At 50.2% G+C, this 13,218-nt stretch overlaps 1 long non-coding RNA gene across 2 annotated transcripts; it reads right to left on the bottom strand.

Annotated features, from left to right (window-relative positions):
* Positions 1–3,868: 3,868 nt before the first annotated feature.
* On the bottom strand, positions 3,869–13,123 carry LOC124518445 (uncharacterized). Of its 2 annotated transcripts, none has more exons than XR_006963672.1 (3): positions 12,912–13,123; positions 11,613–11,713; positions 3,869–4,887 (listed from the first exon to the last, which is right to left on the bottom strand). It is a non-coding gene; the product is annotated as an uncharacterized LOC124518445 (long non-coding RNA). The 2 variants fall into 2 exon arrangements; XR_006963671.1 differs by lacking the exon at positions 3,869–4,887 and adding an exon at positions 7,627–8,287.
* Positions 13,124–13,218: the final 95 nt, after the last annotated feature.

Genomic DNA, 13,218 nt, shown 5'->3' with positions numbered 1-13,218 from the left:
TAAGATCACACACAAAAAAGCGCTTGGGATGAGACAGGAGCATACACGTTTGAATGAGCAGGTATTTGGGCCCTGTTCGAGGAAAAGCACAGCACACAACAATTAAAAGCACAGGGTGGTGGTGGTGGGGGGGTGGTGCCTGGTGGCTCAGTGAGTTAAGCGTCTGATTCCTGATTTCGGCTCAGGTCACGATCTCAGAGTTCACGGGCTCGAGCCCCGCGTCGGGCTCTGTGCTGACAGTGCGGAGCCTGCTTGGGATTCTCTCTCTCCTTTTCCGTCTCCCCCCCCTCCCCACTTGAGCTCTCTCGCTCTCTCAAAATAAATAATCTTTAAAAAATAGTGAAAGCCCAGGGAAGTCACTTCCCCCCTTTAGAGCCTCATCTCCTCATGTATAAAATGGAAATCAAGTACTCCCGCCTTGCAGGGAGTTAATGTGAGAACTAAGGCAGTAGGTCCAAGCGCTTGGCACAGTTCTCGACACATTGAGATCACTCAACAAACATGACCTCCACCGTCAAAATGATCCGTTGGCTGTCGGCACCGCCGTCGTGGGATGCCGTGTATCCGCCGACACTGCCCCCAACTCTGAGCAGATTCCCATCAGGAAAGGGTAACAGTTACACTGAAGAAAAGCTCACAGAGCTGGGGAGGGCAGTGAGGCGGACCGTGTGGGGAAGAGCCCCGTGCTAGGGTGATCCCGTGAGCACAGATGATGAGATGGCCATGGGGTCATTTGGCTTAACTTTCACTCCGTTTCCCCGACCTGGAACCTAGGAGCCCCCCCCCCCCAACAACCCCACACACCCAGGGATGCAGACATGGCTTCGGGTGTGGACTTCTACGAGGTGGGTGGAGAAAGCCACATCCTTTCCCGGCCTCACTGAGACGTCCCCGTTTCATGGAGGGACCTTCGTCATGACCGTGTGAGACGGCGGGAGCAGGGAGGTTTTGATTTTATTCCTGTCCCTCTCTTTCCAGCAACCACGTTGGGGGAGGTCTTCTCAGGTGGCCGTGCCCCTCTCCATCCCCACCATCCCAATCCGAGGTGCCATCACCTCTCACCGAACAGCTGTGGCAGCCTCGTCCGTGGGCTCCTTGTACAGAAAAGACCCCCCCCTTCTTCTTCACTAATAGGACTCTGGGTTCACCTGAAAAGACTCTTTCCCAACATCCCTTGCAGCTGGAGAGAGCCATGTGGCTGAGTTCTGACTGATGGTTGGTGGGTGGAAGCTGTTGGCGAGGGGGGCTTCTAGGAAGACTTCGGAAGGTACCCGATCCTGTTGGCAAGGATTTTTGCCCTTCCCTCTTTCCTCCTCCTTCCTGCCTGGAATGTAGATGCGATAGCTGGAGCTGCGTGGCAACTTCTTTATCACTGCCCTTCCATTTTCAATAAACGTAGCCTCTACCTCATGGTCCAAAATGGCTTCCCCAGCTCCTGCCTTCATGCCTCCATTCCAACCAGATGGAAGAGGGTTGGGGGGGGGGGAGAAGGGGAGTCACGGACCACAAACAGGTGGCCTACGATCCCAAACCGACACATGTACTCGATGGATCGATTCATTGATTGATTGGGTTCACAGAATTTCTGTTTCTTACTTTATCAGTTCCAACATTCAAAGGCCAGGAGAGGTCATGTGAAAAATCTAAAATTTCTGACATTTTGGGGGGAAAATCCGAAGATCTTTCAATAGCGGGGCTGCCTGTCCATGTGCCAACACCTGCAGCAGCCGGGAAGAGCCACCCCCGTTGGGTGACCCACTTAGGCCGGCGAAACTCACCACCTTCACCCTCACACAATTCAGCGTGCAAATGAGCGTGGGGGGTGAAAACGAAAACAAGGATGTCTCCCCCCCACCACAGCTCCCTTCCCAGGGAGAGAATTGTGGCTTCACCTCCCAGACACAGACTCCCAAGACAAAGACTTGAATGAAAGTCTTTTATTTGGTAGCGGATGCCCGGGAGCACTGGCTGGGGAGTGGGGAAGTAAGAGAGAAGAGAGAAAGAGAACAATGCCTGGATGGAAATGAACTGATCCCAGGGGCGCCTGGGTGGCACAGTCGGTGAAGCGTCCGACTTCAGCCAGGTCACGATCTCGCGGTCCGTGAGTTCGAGCCCCGCGTCGGGCTCTGGGCTGATGGCTCGGAGCCTGGAGCCTGTTTCCGATTCTGTGTCTCCCTCTCTCTCTGCCCCTCCCCCGTTCATGCTCTGTCTCTCTCTGTCCCAAAAATAAATAAACGTTGAAAAAAAAATTAAAAAAAAAAAGGAAATGAATTGATCCCTGCTGGAAAGGACTTCGCCATTTGGAATGGCGGGTACAGTGCCGGGGGCCCATGACAAGTTCAAGGGCTCACAAAAAGGTTTTAGTGTTAATTTTTTTTTTAATCGGGAGGGGAAAAAAAATGAACGTCATAATAATGAACAGAAAGGAGTGACTGCAGCCTGGATTGTATTTATCTTTATAGCAACACAGTCATAAGACAGGTGTATGATTACTATAAGAGTTACATGACTATGTATCATGTTACACATAGTATAGCATATATAACTATATGGCATATACTATGTATATATATATATATGTTATGTTCCCTGTTATATTATGTATACATAAATATTGCATAAAGCCTGTGCAGTTACATTTATATATATACACGTATTATATGTGTAACATGTGGTTATACATAAAATGTATGCATCCTTTACGCACAGGACATATACGTGTGTGTGCGTGCGCGCGTGTGTGTTTTAACGGGGAAAGATGCCTCAAAGACAAATGTGTCCCGATCCTACAGGACTCATGAGGCCTGATGTGGCCCCGTTACTGATGCGGACAGCTGGGGTTCAGTCTAGCTGGAAGTCTGGGGAGACTGTAGAAAACACCTGAGCTGTCCTCTTTCACCGAGGGATGAGGAATGTGGGCTGCTTATCCATTCACATCGTCGTGATCCTGAGAGCCTGCCTGGTGCCAGGGTGTTGGTAGGAAGCCCTTGGGGAGGGGGGATGCCAGCTCCACAAGAAGCGGGCAGGGTGTAAGTGCCCAGAGAAGCCTCTCTTGTAGACATCATCGCTGCCAGTTTCCGGAAGTCATCTCTGCATACATTGGCACGTGTGTGTGGACACATCTTTATACAAGTGGTAGCTGAATAAATGTACACATGCATGAAGCCATCACCATGAGACTGGTTAGAGCAAAAAATAAAAGTGTACAGAATGGGTTTTACACCAAAATAGAATCATGCTCTACATAACGTTTTGAAGACTGCAATGAGTATATATTGGACATCTTCTCATGGCATTATTTTTACGAGTTCAGTGAACTCCATTGTGTAGATACACCATGGTTTAAGAAAATCTTTTTAAGGTTTGAAACAATTCTGGACTGTTGGGCATTTCTATAGCTTTGACTTTTCACTATTATAAACCGTACATAATTGAAATTTTCAAATATGTGTTAAAAAGTATTTCCTTGGGGCTCCTGGGTGGCTCAGAGGGTTAAGTGTCTGACTTCGGCTCAGATCATGATCTCGCTGTTCTTTTTTTTTTAATTTTTTTTTCAACGTTTTTTATTTATTTTTGGGACAGAGAGAGACAGAGCATGAACGGGGGAGGGGCAGAGAGAGAGGGAGACACAGAATCGGAAACAGGCTCCAGGCTCTGAGCCATCAGCCCAGAGCCCGACGCGGGGCTCGAACTCACGGACCGCGAGATCGTGACCTGGCTGAAGTCGGACGCGTAACCGACTGCGCCACCCAGGCGCCCCCATGATCTCGCTGTTCTTGAGTTCAAGCCCGGCATCAGGCTCTGTGCTGACGGCTCAGAGCCTGGAGCCTGCCTCGGATTCTGTGTCTCCCCCTCTCTGCCCCTCCCCCACTCACGCTCGATCTCTCACTCAAAAATAAAGAAACATTAAAAAAAAATTTAAGTACTTCCTTAAAATAAGCCCCAAGAAATGCAACTGCTGTGAAAAAGTCTCCTGATGTGGTTTCCAAATAACCTTTTCAGAAAATTTTGCACGACCTTTCCCAGACTCTTACAAAACTGTCCATTTCCCAACACCTTCACCAATACGGATTATTATATTCTTGTTTTTGTTTTTGTTTTTGCTGAGTCGGAAACCATAAGCTCATCAGTGAAGGTATCTTCGGGAAAGTTCCTAAAGCACCACAGTGGGGGGCACCTACGTTGTCTTTGTAGAAGACGGAAAACCCACCCAAATAGGGGGCTGTCCTGGAAAAATGGGAGCTCTTGGCCAGTTACAGGCCCGTGCGGGGCATCGAGAGGGGCGCTGGTTATGACCCGCTGTCCTTCAACCCCCGCCCAACTGAGGCCGACCTGCACGGACCCCATCACGCAGGCCTCCCGTCTACCCTTCACCTGTCAGCCGGTTCAGCCAATGGGAGGCACCATCAAGCGCTGGGAGGCAGGCAGGGGACTGGGCACTTAGACCTCCCCCGTGCCCAGCGTGACAGTGCCACCAGACAGTGGCTGTGCCTCCCTGTGCCCTCAGCTCCCCTCTGGGCAGCCCTGGGCAGTGACCCTCCCTCCACCCCTTTGGACCTGCAGAAGCAATGGCTCTATATTAATTTCCTGTTCCTGCTGTAACCAATTGCCACAAATGTAATGATTTATTGTCTCATGACGGTTCCGGAGGCCAGAAATCGGAAATCGGGATCGCTGGGTGGAAACTGAACGTCCATCGGGCCACCCGGCCTCCGTAGGCTCTGGGGGAGGATCCGTGCCTTCTCTCTTCCGGCTTCGCGCCTCCGGCTTCTCTCCTCCGGCTTCCGGTGGCCGCGAGCGGTCCTTGGCTCGTGGCTGCTCGGTGCGGTCTTCGCCACGGTCGCCTTGAAATCGCCCTCTGCTCCGTTTCACATCACCTTCTCCCTTCTGTAAGAGCACATGTGACTGCATTTCGGGTCCACCAGGAAAGTCCTGGATCATCTCCTCTTAATCTTAATCACGCCTACAAAGGCTTTCTTTTTTTTTTTTTTTTTTTTTTGGCCATGCAAGGTAACCTCAAGTTTCCGGGCTTATGGTGTGCATCTCTAATGGGGTGCCGCTTCCCAACCTGCCATGGATCCCACTGTCACGGGTCCTGGGTCCAGGGTCCTGGTATCCTTGGCATCTCCTGACCCCGCCCAGGACTGTGGAGAAGGCCTCTACATCGAAGTGTCTTCAAGACCACGGTGACCTTTTCCCCTGCTTGCTAACCTGACCAGCACAGTGTCCTTGCCTTCCTTCCTAGACAGGTAACTCTCTTGTTTGTCTTCATGTAGACACTGTGGGCCTTCTTTAATTTCCCCTGGGGTCAAAGCCATTTACTTACGCAGAAATATTTACAGACAAACCTATATATAGCCAGAGGCTAAGTTTAGCAGGGTTCTGGCGCAAGGAGGCAGGGTTCTGTCTTCCTAATGGAGTGAAATCAGAACTAATCTCCATCCATTGCGACCAGGCCAGATTAGACCCATATCTCTGCTGCTCCTGCAGGCCTGTGGGCAGCGTCCTACTCCTGGAAACTTCCAGCTTGAAATGTCCCCCTTTTTGTCCTGCTCTGCACGGGTTTATACGTGATCCTCTCGCGCCCCCTGCTGGTCGGTCTCTGGAATTGCAGGCAGCCCTTCTGGCTTGGCCGCACAAAGACCCGCCAAGTGAGGATAGATACCTCCCCCGCACTAAGGAAAAGGAAGAAAGGCGGGAAGGGTTGTGGAACACCACCGGCATTTAGCACTGAGAGACAAAAACCTAAAACCAGTAAAGAGGAGGCATCAAGCTTGACCCTGACCTGAGTTCTGGGAGTGGCTTCTACACCGTGTGCCGCAGCAAATAAGACACAGGCTCTGATTTGTCACCTCCTACTTCCTGAGTGAGCTTGGTTGAGTCACTTCCCCTGTCTATGCCTTCGTTTCCTCATCTGTAAAATGGAGTTAATAAATGTACCCACATCACTGGGTTATTGTGAGGTTTAAATGAGCCAGTTTAGGGGCACCTGGGTGGCTCAGTCGGTCAAGCATCCGACTTCGGCTCAGGTCATGATCTGTCGGGTTCTGTGCTGACAGCTCGGAGCCTGGAGCCTGCTTCGGATTCTGTCTCTGTATGTCTCTGCCCCTCCCCCACTGCATCTCTCCCTCAAAAATAAATAAAAACATTTTTTTTTAAAAGCCTTGAAAATGTCCATACGTGCACTTGCATAAAATATTTATCTGGAGCAAGTGTTGGCAAACTGTGGCCCACGGGCCATGTATTGCCCATGGCATGCTTTTGTATGACCTGCAAGCTAAGTATGCTTTCTCTATTTTCGGAGGGTTGACACCTAAGCAGAGGGAACAGAGTGTCGGTGCCTTAGAGCCACTAAAGTAAATCGAGGCCAGCAGTTAGCAATCTGGCCCCTTGCCTCGTCATTAACATTTTATTGGAATACACAGAGCCACACTCATTCACTTATGTATTGTCTGTGGCTGCTCACGATGGTAGAACTGAGTGGTTGTGACAGAGACTTTCATGGCTCATGAAGCCCAAATAGTTCGGCCTTTACAGAAAAAGTGTGCCACCTGTTGGCTTAGGAGATCGTTACTAGGAAAGGAAGGAAGGAAGGAAGGAAGGAAGGAAGGAAGGAAGGAAGGAAGGAAAGAAAGGGAGGCAGACAAGGGTGACTGGCCTGGGATGCTAAGGACAGGAGGACCACAGCAGTTCAAGTTCATTCATTTGCCACAAACAACTGTTTTTATGCAGTTGGTACCGCTCTCCCGCGTGCGCCCAGCGTCGGGACATCCTTGTGCATGGGGTTCTCAGGACACCAAGTCTGAGATGGAGTTTAGTACAAGCGGGCTCATGAAGGGGTGCTCTTGGGATCCGGGGGGAACCCGGGCAAGGACAGGGAAGGAGCAGGAAGGGCCGGAAGGATGAGCCCGGCTGAACTTCCGTGTCAGAAGAGACCTCGCAGACCTCGCAAAGAATTTTGAAGAGCGGCCAAAACTCCGGGGTTGCCCCTAATTAGGGCAAGGAGGCCGAGACTCTACAACCCCCCACACCAAGCAGTCGGTGGATCGAGGCCAAAACGGTGGGGTAGGACCTGGGGCAAGGCGGCTCTCTGCAGCCGGGGAGAGGCTCTGCAAACAGTCCTTCAGGGGAGGGGGCTGCCATCATCCACCGCGGTGAACAAAAGCAGACACAGCCCCCGCCCGCTGAGGAGTACCTTCTAGGCGGGGCAAGTGTTAAACCTGTAGGCAAGCAAACGCCTAGGCAGTTACAAGCCGCTGGGGAAGGTGGCGAGTACACTCAGAGTCAGTGTCGGCCGGGACCGAGTGTAGATGGATGTGTCCTCTCAGGCTGAGGCATTTAAGCTGAGGCCCAAGGGATGAACTGGCCTCGATCAGGTGAAGCGTTGAAAGAATTCGGGGGGCACCTCGGTGGCTCTCTCGGTTAGGCCTCTGGCTCTTGGTTTGGGCTCAGGTCATGATCTCGTGGTTTCGTGAGTTTGAACCCCACATGAGGCTCTGTGCTGACAGCGTGGAGCCTGCCTGGGATTTTCTCTCTCCCTCTCTTTCTGCCCCACTCATGCTGTCTCTGTCTCCCTCAAAAATAAATAAATAAACGTAAAGGAAAAAAAAAAAAAGAAGAGCTCAGGACAGGCAAAGGCCCTGAGATGATGTGTTAGTGTCCTTGGGCTCCTGTAATAAATTACCATAAATGGCGGGGGGGGGGGGAGGGTTAGAACAACTGCAATGTATCTTCTCATACTTCTGGAGACTAGAGATCCAAAATGAAGGTGTCAGCAGGGCCGTGGTCTCTCTGAAGTCTTTAGGGGAGGATCCTTCCTCACCTTTTTCACCTTCTGGTGGTTGCTGGTAATTCTCGGCTGGTGGCTGCCTCCCCCAACCCCTGTCTCCCCCATCAGAGTTCTCCCTGTGTGCGTGTGTCTTCGTGTGACCTTCTTGTAAGGACACCAAGTCATTGGGGTTACGGCCCACCCTAAATCCAGGATGACCTCATCTCCAGATCCTTAAGTTACATCTGTAAAGACCTAATTTTCAAATAAGATCCCACTCACAGGTTCCAAGGGCTTCTAGATATTTTGGGGAGAGATGCAGTTCAACCCATGAGAGGTGAGGACAAGGCATGCATATTTGAGAAGCAGAAAGTGGCCAGTGTGGCTGCAGCTGAGTTGGGAGCAGTGGTCAGTGGTTGGACCTCACAGGACCTGGAGGCCGGTCAGGAAACGAACTCCCTTCTCAAACCAGCCTTTTGATCCTCTGTATGTGAGACAGGGCATCTGCCCACAGTACAGCTGAAAAAATAAGAAAAGAAAGGACAATGATTCTGGTCTTACCCCCAGATCATCCTGTCTCAGGCCTCCAGGCCAGGTTCAACAGGCACTGGAATTTGGAGGCACCAGAGCCTGGGATAAGACCCCCGTGGGCAGATCTTCTTAGAATGGGTTCAGTTTCCCCCCAGCCACAGTCTGTGTGAGGAATGATTTGTGATTTCCATGTGCCTCCAGGTGAATCTTTACGGTTCACCGCCAAGGGCAAGAAGGGCCCCCCACATCTCCAATGTTGGGCTCCCAGCAGGGCCAAGAGGCAGGGGGATGGGGGGGTCCTCAGCTGCCACCGGTCACAGGTGAGCTAGCCGATGTCCACACAGGTGTGACTCACACCTGGTCTCCTGTCTCAAGTTACCATGGCCTCCTGCATCCATCAAGGTTCCTCTGCAGGTTCCTGGGAATAGGGGGCTGCTTTTCTGGGGAAGGGGATTCTGGGGTGAGGGGCACTGAATGGCCAGGGCCACACTGAAACTGTCAGGTGGTGACATACAGGGTAGCGGTCTCCAGCACCTCCCTTGCCGCCCTTACAGGGAATGGCCACAGGTGAGAAGGGACCAGAGGAGCCCAGCTTGAACCTGACCTTGGTTTCTACCATCTTGAGCTAGTGTTTCCTCCTTTGGGGGCCTCAGTTTCCCTGTGTGTCAATGGATAGAAAGGCAGTCGTCCGGGACTTGTGTAACCCTGTACAAACTAAAATTGACTGCCGCTAAGCCTTTGTAAATACCGTCAAATTTTCTAGAAACCCCATGGGTGATTTATAGATGACAAAGGGAAAACCTTTACGGAAGAGGAGCCTGGCAGATGGCCCTTACCCTGCTGACGAGCGTTCCCATCGCCCGCTTTGCGACAGATTGACAGCATAGCCCCAATTCAGTCGTGGGGAAATGCCAGCTGGGCCTCCCCTGAGGGACAGTGTATAACATGACTGGCCTGCAGCCTTCGGAACCATCAGGGGAACGACAGGGGAAGAAACACTGGTGAAATCTTGGCAGATTAAAGGAGGCTAAAGAGACGTGACAAGGGATTGCCACGTGTAATCTTGGGCTGAATCACGTACCAGGGGACAAAATGGTGGTTGAGACGCTGGCTGAAATTTGAATACGCGGTGTTAGAAAAAAGTATTATATCAATGCTAAACATTCCTGAATTTGATGATTGCACTGTGGTTATGGATTGGATCTGGGGGGAAGAGTCTCAGCGTGAAGGGCCATGATGAGTACAACTAGTCTTGTAATAACGATAATACACGGAGAGAGGTAAGTCAAGTGGGCTGAATGTTAATCCTCAGTGAGCCCGGTGAGGACACGTGGGTGTTGACAGCCATTACCCAATTTTATAGAAAAGACAATAGGCTCAGGGATCAGTACTTTGCTGGGGGCCACCTAGCCAGTATGTGGCCAGCCGGGATTCTTAGAAGCCCCAGCCTCAATCAAGTCCCCTGGGGAACCACATCCTAATTCTCAGAATGCTCACTGCACTTGGAATTCGTTGCCTCATGTGGGATCCCCCATGAGCACAGGGACGACGCTTGTCTTGTTAACGGCTGTAGCCCCAGTGCCTGCACGGGAGTCACTCAGATATTTGCTGGGCTGCATTAGACTACTAGGTGTCAGGATCCCCAGAAAAGCTGCTGTTGGAAGAAACAGAGGAACGCTTGGAACGGAAATGAGAACCTCCGCGGGGGAAAAAACTGAGGGCATTCAAATAAAGCACGGAGTTGAGTTAATAATAATAATAATGTATCAATATCCGTTGGATTGTGACAAATGCACCACGCCTACGCGAACGCCCACGTGAACCGCAGGGGAACCCGGGTGCAGGGTGAGTGGGAACTCTTGATATTCTCCCAACTTTTCTGTCAATCTAAAATAACCCTAAAATTAAGAGTTTATTAAATTTTTTTAAGGATACTTTGAAAAGTAAAAGGATTTGACAGGTCGGTATTTATAGATGTGGAATAATCGCTAAGGTGTATTAGGGCTCAAAGAGAGGTGCTCAAAGGAAAAGGCTCTCTACCCATGTTGCTTCTACATACAGGTCAGCAAACTATGTTCCGGGCCAAATTGGGTCAGCCACCCATTTCTCTATGACCTCACAGCCAAGAATGGTTTTCCCATTTTTAAGTGGTTGGAAAAAAAAAAAAAATCAAAAGACGAGTACCATTTGGGGATCCATGAAACCGACAGGAAATTCAAATGGCAGCGCCCATCAATAAAGTTTTATTGGAACACAGCCACACACACATCCACTGATGTGGCTACTTTCCTGTTGTGACAACCACAAGCTTGGCTGTCCCTGGAGAGACAGATGGATGAGAACTTTGGACAGTGGTTTGCTGTAGGAAGGAGAACAGATTGGATGGGGGAACGGGAGTCATGGTTGCTGGATGTATCCTTAAAAATCTAAGTCATTTACCAAAAGACGTTTTGAGAAGGAAGGTGGGTTTCGCAGGGCCCCTGGGAAGGGGGTTGAGACATCTTAAGTAGAAAGGATCATGCCTGAAGGCATTTGAGGCATCCGTTGTTATTTTACTGGATAGAAGCCCTTTCCAAAGGTCGGTCTTCTCATGGTGGGGCAGGTTAGCATCAGGCAAGCAGGGGCAGAGAGAGTTCTCTCTTCTGCACCTTGCTTTTTGCCCTTTCTAACACACCTTAGCGATTATTCCACATCTATAAATACCGACCTCTCAAATCCCTTTCATTTTCAAAATATCCTTAAAAAAGATTTAATGAACTCTTTATTTTAGAATCATGTTTAGATTTACAGAAAAGTTGTGAGACTATTAGAGTTCCTACACACTCTGCACCCAGGTTCCCCTGCGGGTTAGCAGCCCGATGGTCCATTTGTCACAATGGAACCAAAATCGATACAGTATTATTAACTAAAGGGCATGCTTTGTTTGGATGTCCTCAGCCTTTCTCTTTCTCTGTCCCAGGATCCCATGTTACATTTAGTTGTCCTGTCTCCTCAGGCTCCTCCTGGCCGGGACAGTTTCTCAGACTTCTTGACAATTTTGAGGAGTCCTGATCAGGGATTTTTTTTTTTTTTTTTTGGATGTCCCCCACTTGGGGTTTATCTGATGTCTTCTCATAATTAGACTCTTCATGTGGAGGAAATCAAGACTCCAATCTCCTGTCCTCTCTCTATCCTGCCTCTACCAAACCCTTCCAAGTCCTTCCCGCAGCCTTTTCCCCCTGGGAAGGTAACTCCCTCACGATCCAGACACAACTTCCCACAGTCCCCAGCGCACTCATGATGGCAGCTTCGGGTAGAGCCGGTTTAGACCTACCTGATTGTTAATCCTTGAGTGTGATCAGAGAGGCCGGTCTGGTGGGGCCCAGGTGCCCCCAGATTATATTTGCTGGGAGAGAAAAGGAGGCAAGAGACAACCTGGCAAGGAAGGAGAACAGGAAGATTAATAATAACGTTACAACGTGGCTGTTTATTAAATGCACGGGGATATGCAATACAACCCAGGAGCAGTCCCTCCGTCCCGGACATGTGGCGACCATATTTTCCTGGCCCAGCATTGGGACACACAGATTGGCAAAGAGCATTCGATTTCTTTTAATACCTTTGAAAGACCTTCTGATTTGTGAATTTCTTTAGGGAAGGCTACGTTTAGTCGCACATTTTAATAAAGGCAGTTCATGAAAATAATAAAATAAAAGTACATGAAGCCAGGACTGGTGGGGCAACCCACACTTGCCCTCTCATAAAAGGTTAATATCCTGGAGCTGCCTTATAAAGCCTGCTTCAGCCCCTCCTGACCAGGGTCTCTGTGTGCAGAAAACAACCCCCTAATTGTCATTTAATTAAAGAGCATTTTCACGAATATCAATAAATAAAGTGATCCCTTAAATCATCCACTCTAGGCGTGTGAGGGTACATTTTTACATGTGTATGTGTGCTTTCCTCGGAAGGGACTACAAGAGGCGGAGAGGGCGAAATCCGACCTTCCAAGTAACCCTCTACACAAAGCAAATAAATCCTCACGAAGGGGGTTGAATAGTGTCCCCCAAAGAGATACACTCCCATGCCCTGCACTCTGGAACCTACCAATGTGACCTTAGTTGGAAGAGGGTCCTTGCAGATAGAAAGTTAAGGATCTTGACGTGAGATCATCCTGGATTTGAGATGGGCTCTAAGCCCGGTAAGAGAAAGGAGAGGGGAGTGGATTTGACACAGATGCACAGGGGAGAAGGCATTGTCAACAGGAGGCAGAGACTGGAGGGATGCCATCACAAGTCACGGGCCACCTGGGGCCACCGGGAGCTGGACCAGGCAAGGAAGGATATTCCCCTAGAGACTACCAGGAGGGTGCAGCCCTGCCCACACCTTGATTTGGGGTCTCCTGCCTCCAGAACTGTGAAGGGATACGTTTCTGTTAAGTCACCACGTTTCTGGTAATGTTACAGCACCTGTAGGAAACCAACGAACCTCAAAAATCCTAGCTCTTAAGACTACTTAATACTACTTAATATGTCACAGCTCTGTGACTTTGGGCAAGCTGCCTTAATCTGGTTCCCAGCGGACTCGCCCGCAAAACAGACATGTTTAGTTCCAATGGACACGTTCTAATACTTACAAGTGACGCTCTCATAGATTCATGGTGTCTGGCAGCCTTTCTGAACCTCAGTTTCCTTATCTCTGAATGGGAGGCAAGCATCCCTAATCCTTACGCCCCCCCCCCCCCCCGCCTTCTTCGGGCTGTTTTAGGATTCAGTAATAAAAGAAAATACAGAAGGGGGCTAAAGCGACTTCCGAGTGTTCCCCAGCACTCAAGCGCCCAACCCGCCCCACGCAGACCCCAGCCAACCAGCGCCCCCGGGCGCCTGCGGGGCCACGGGTTTCTACTGGCGAAAACAGCCTGCGCATGCGCAGAATGCAAGCGC

This window comes from Lynx rufus, unplaced genomic scaffold (assembly GCF_022079265.1).
Source record: "Lynx rufus isolate CCGP_SWC_20201006 ecotype Redwood Valley unplaced genomic scaffold, mLynRuf1.p SCAF_24, whole genome shotgun sequence".
Taxonomy (NCBI): Eukaryota; Metazoa; Chordata; class Mammalia; order Carnivora; family Felidae; genus Lynx; species Lynx rufus.
The sequence above is the reverse complement of the archived record's forward strand: the minus strand, read 5'-3'. Positions and strand labels throughout refer to the sequence as shown.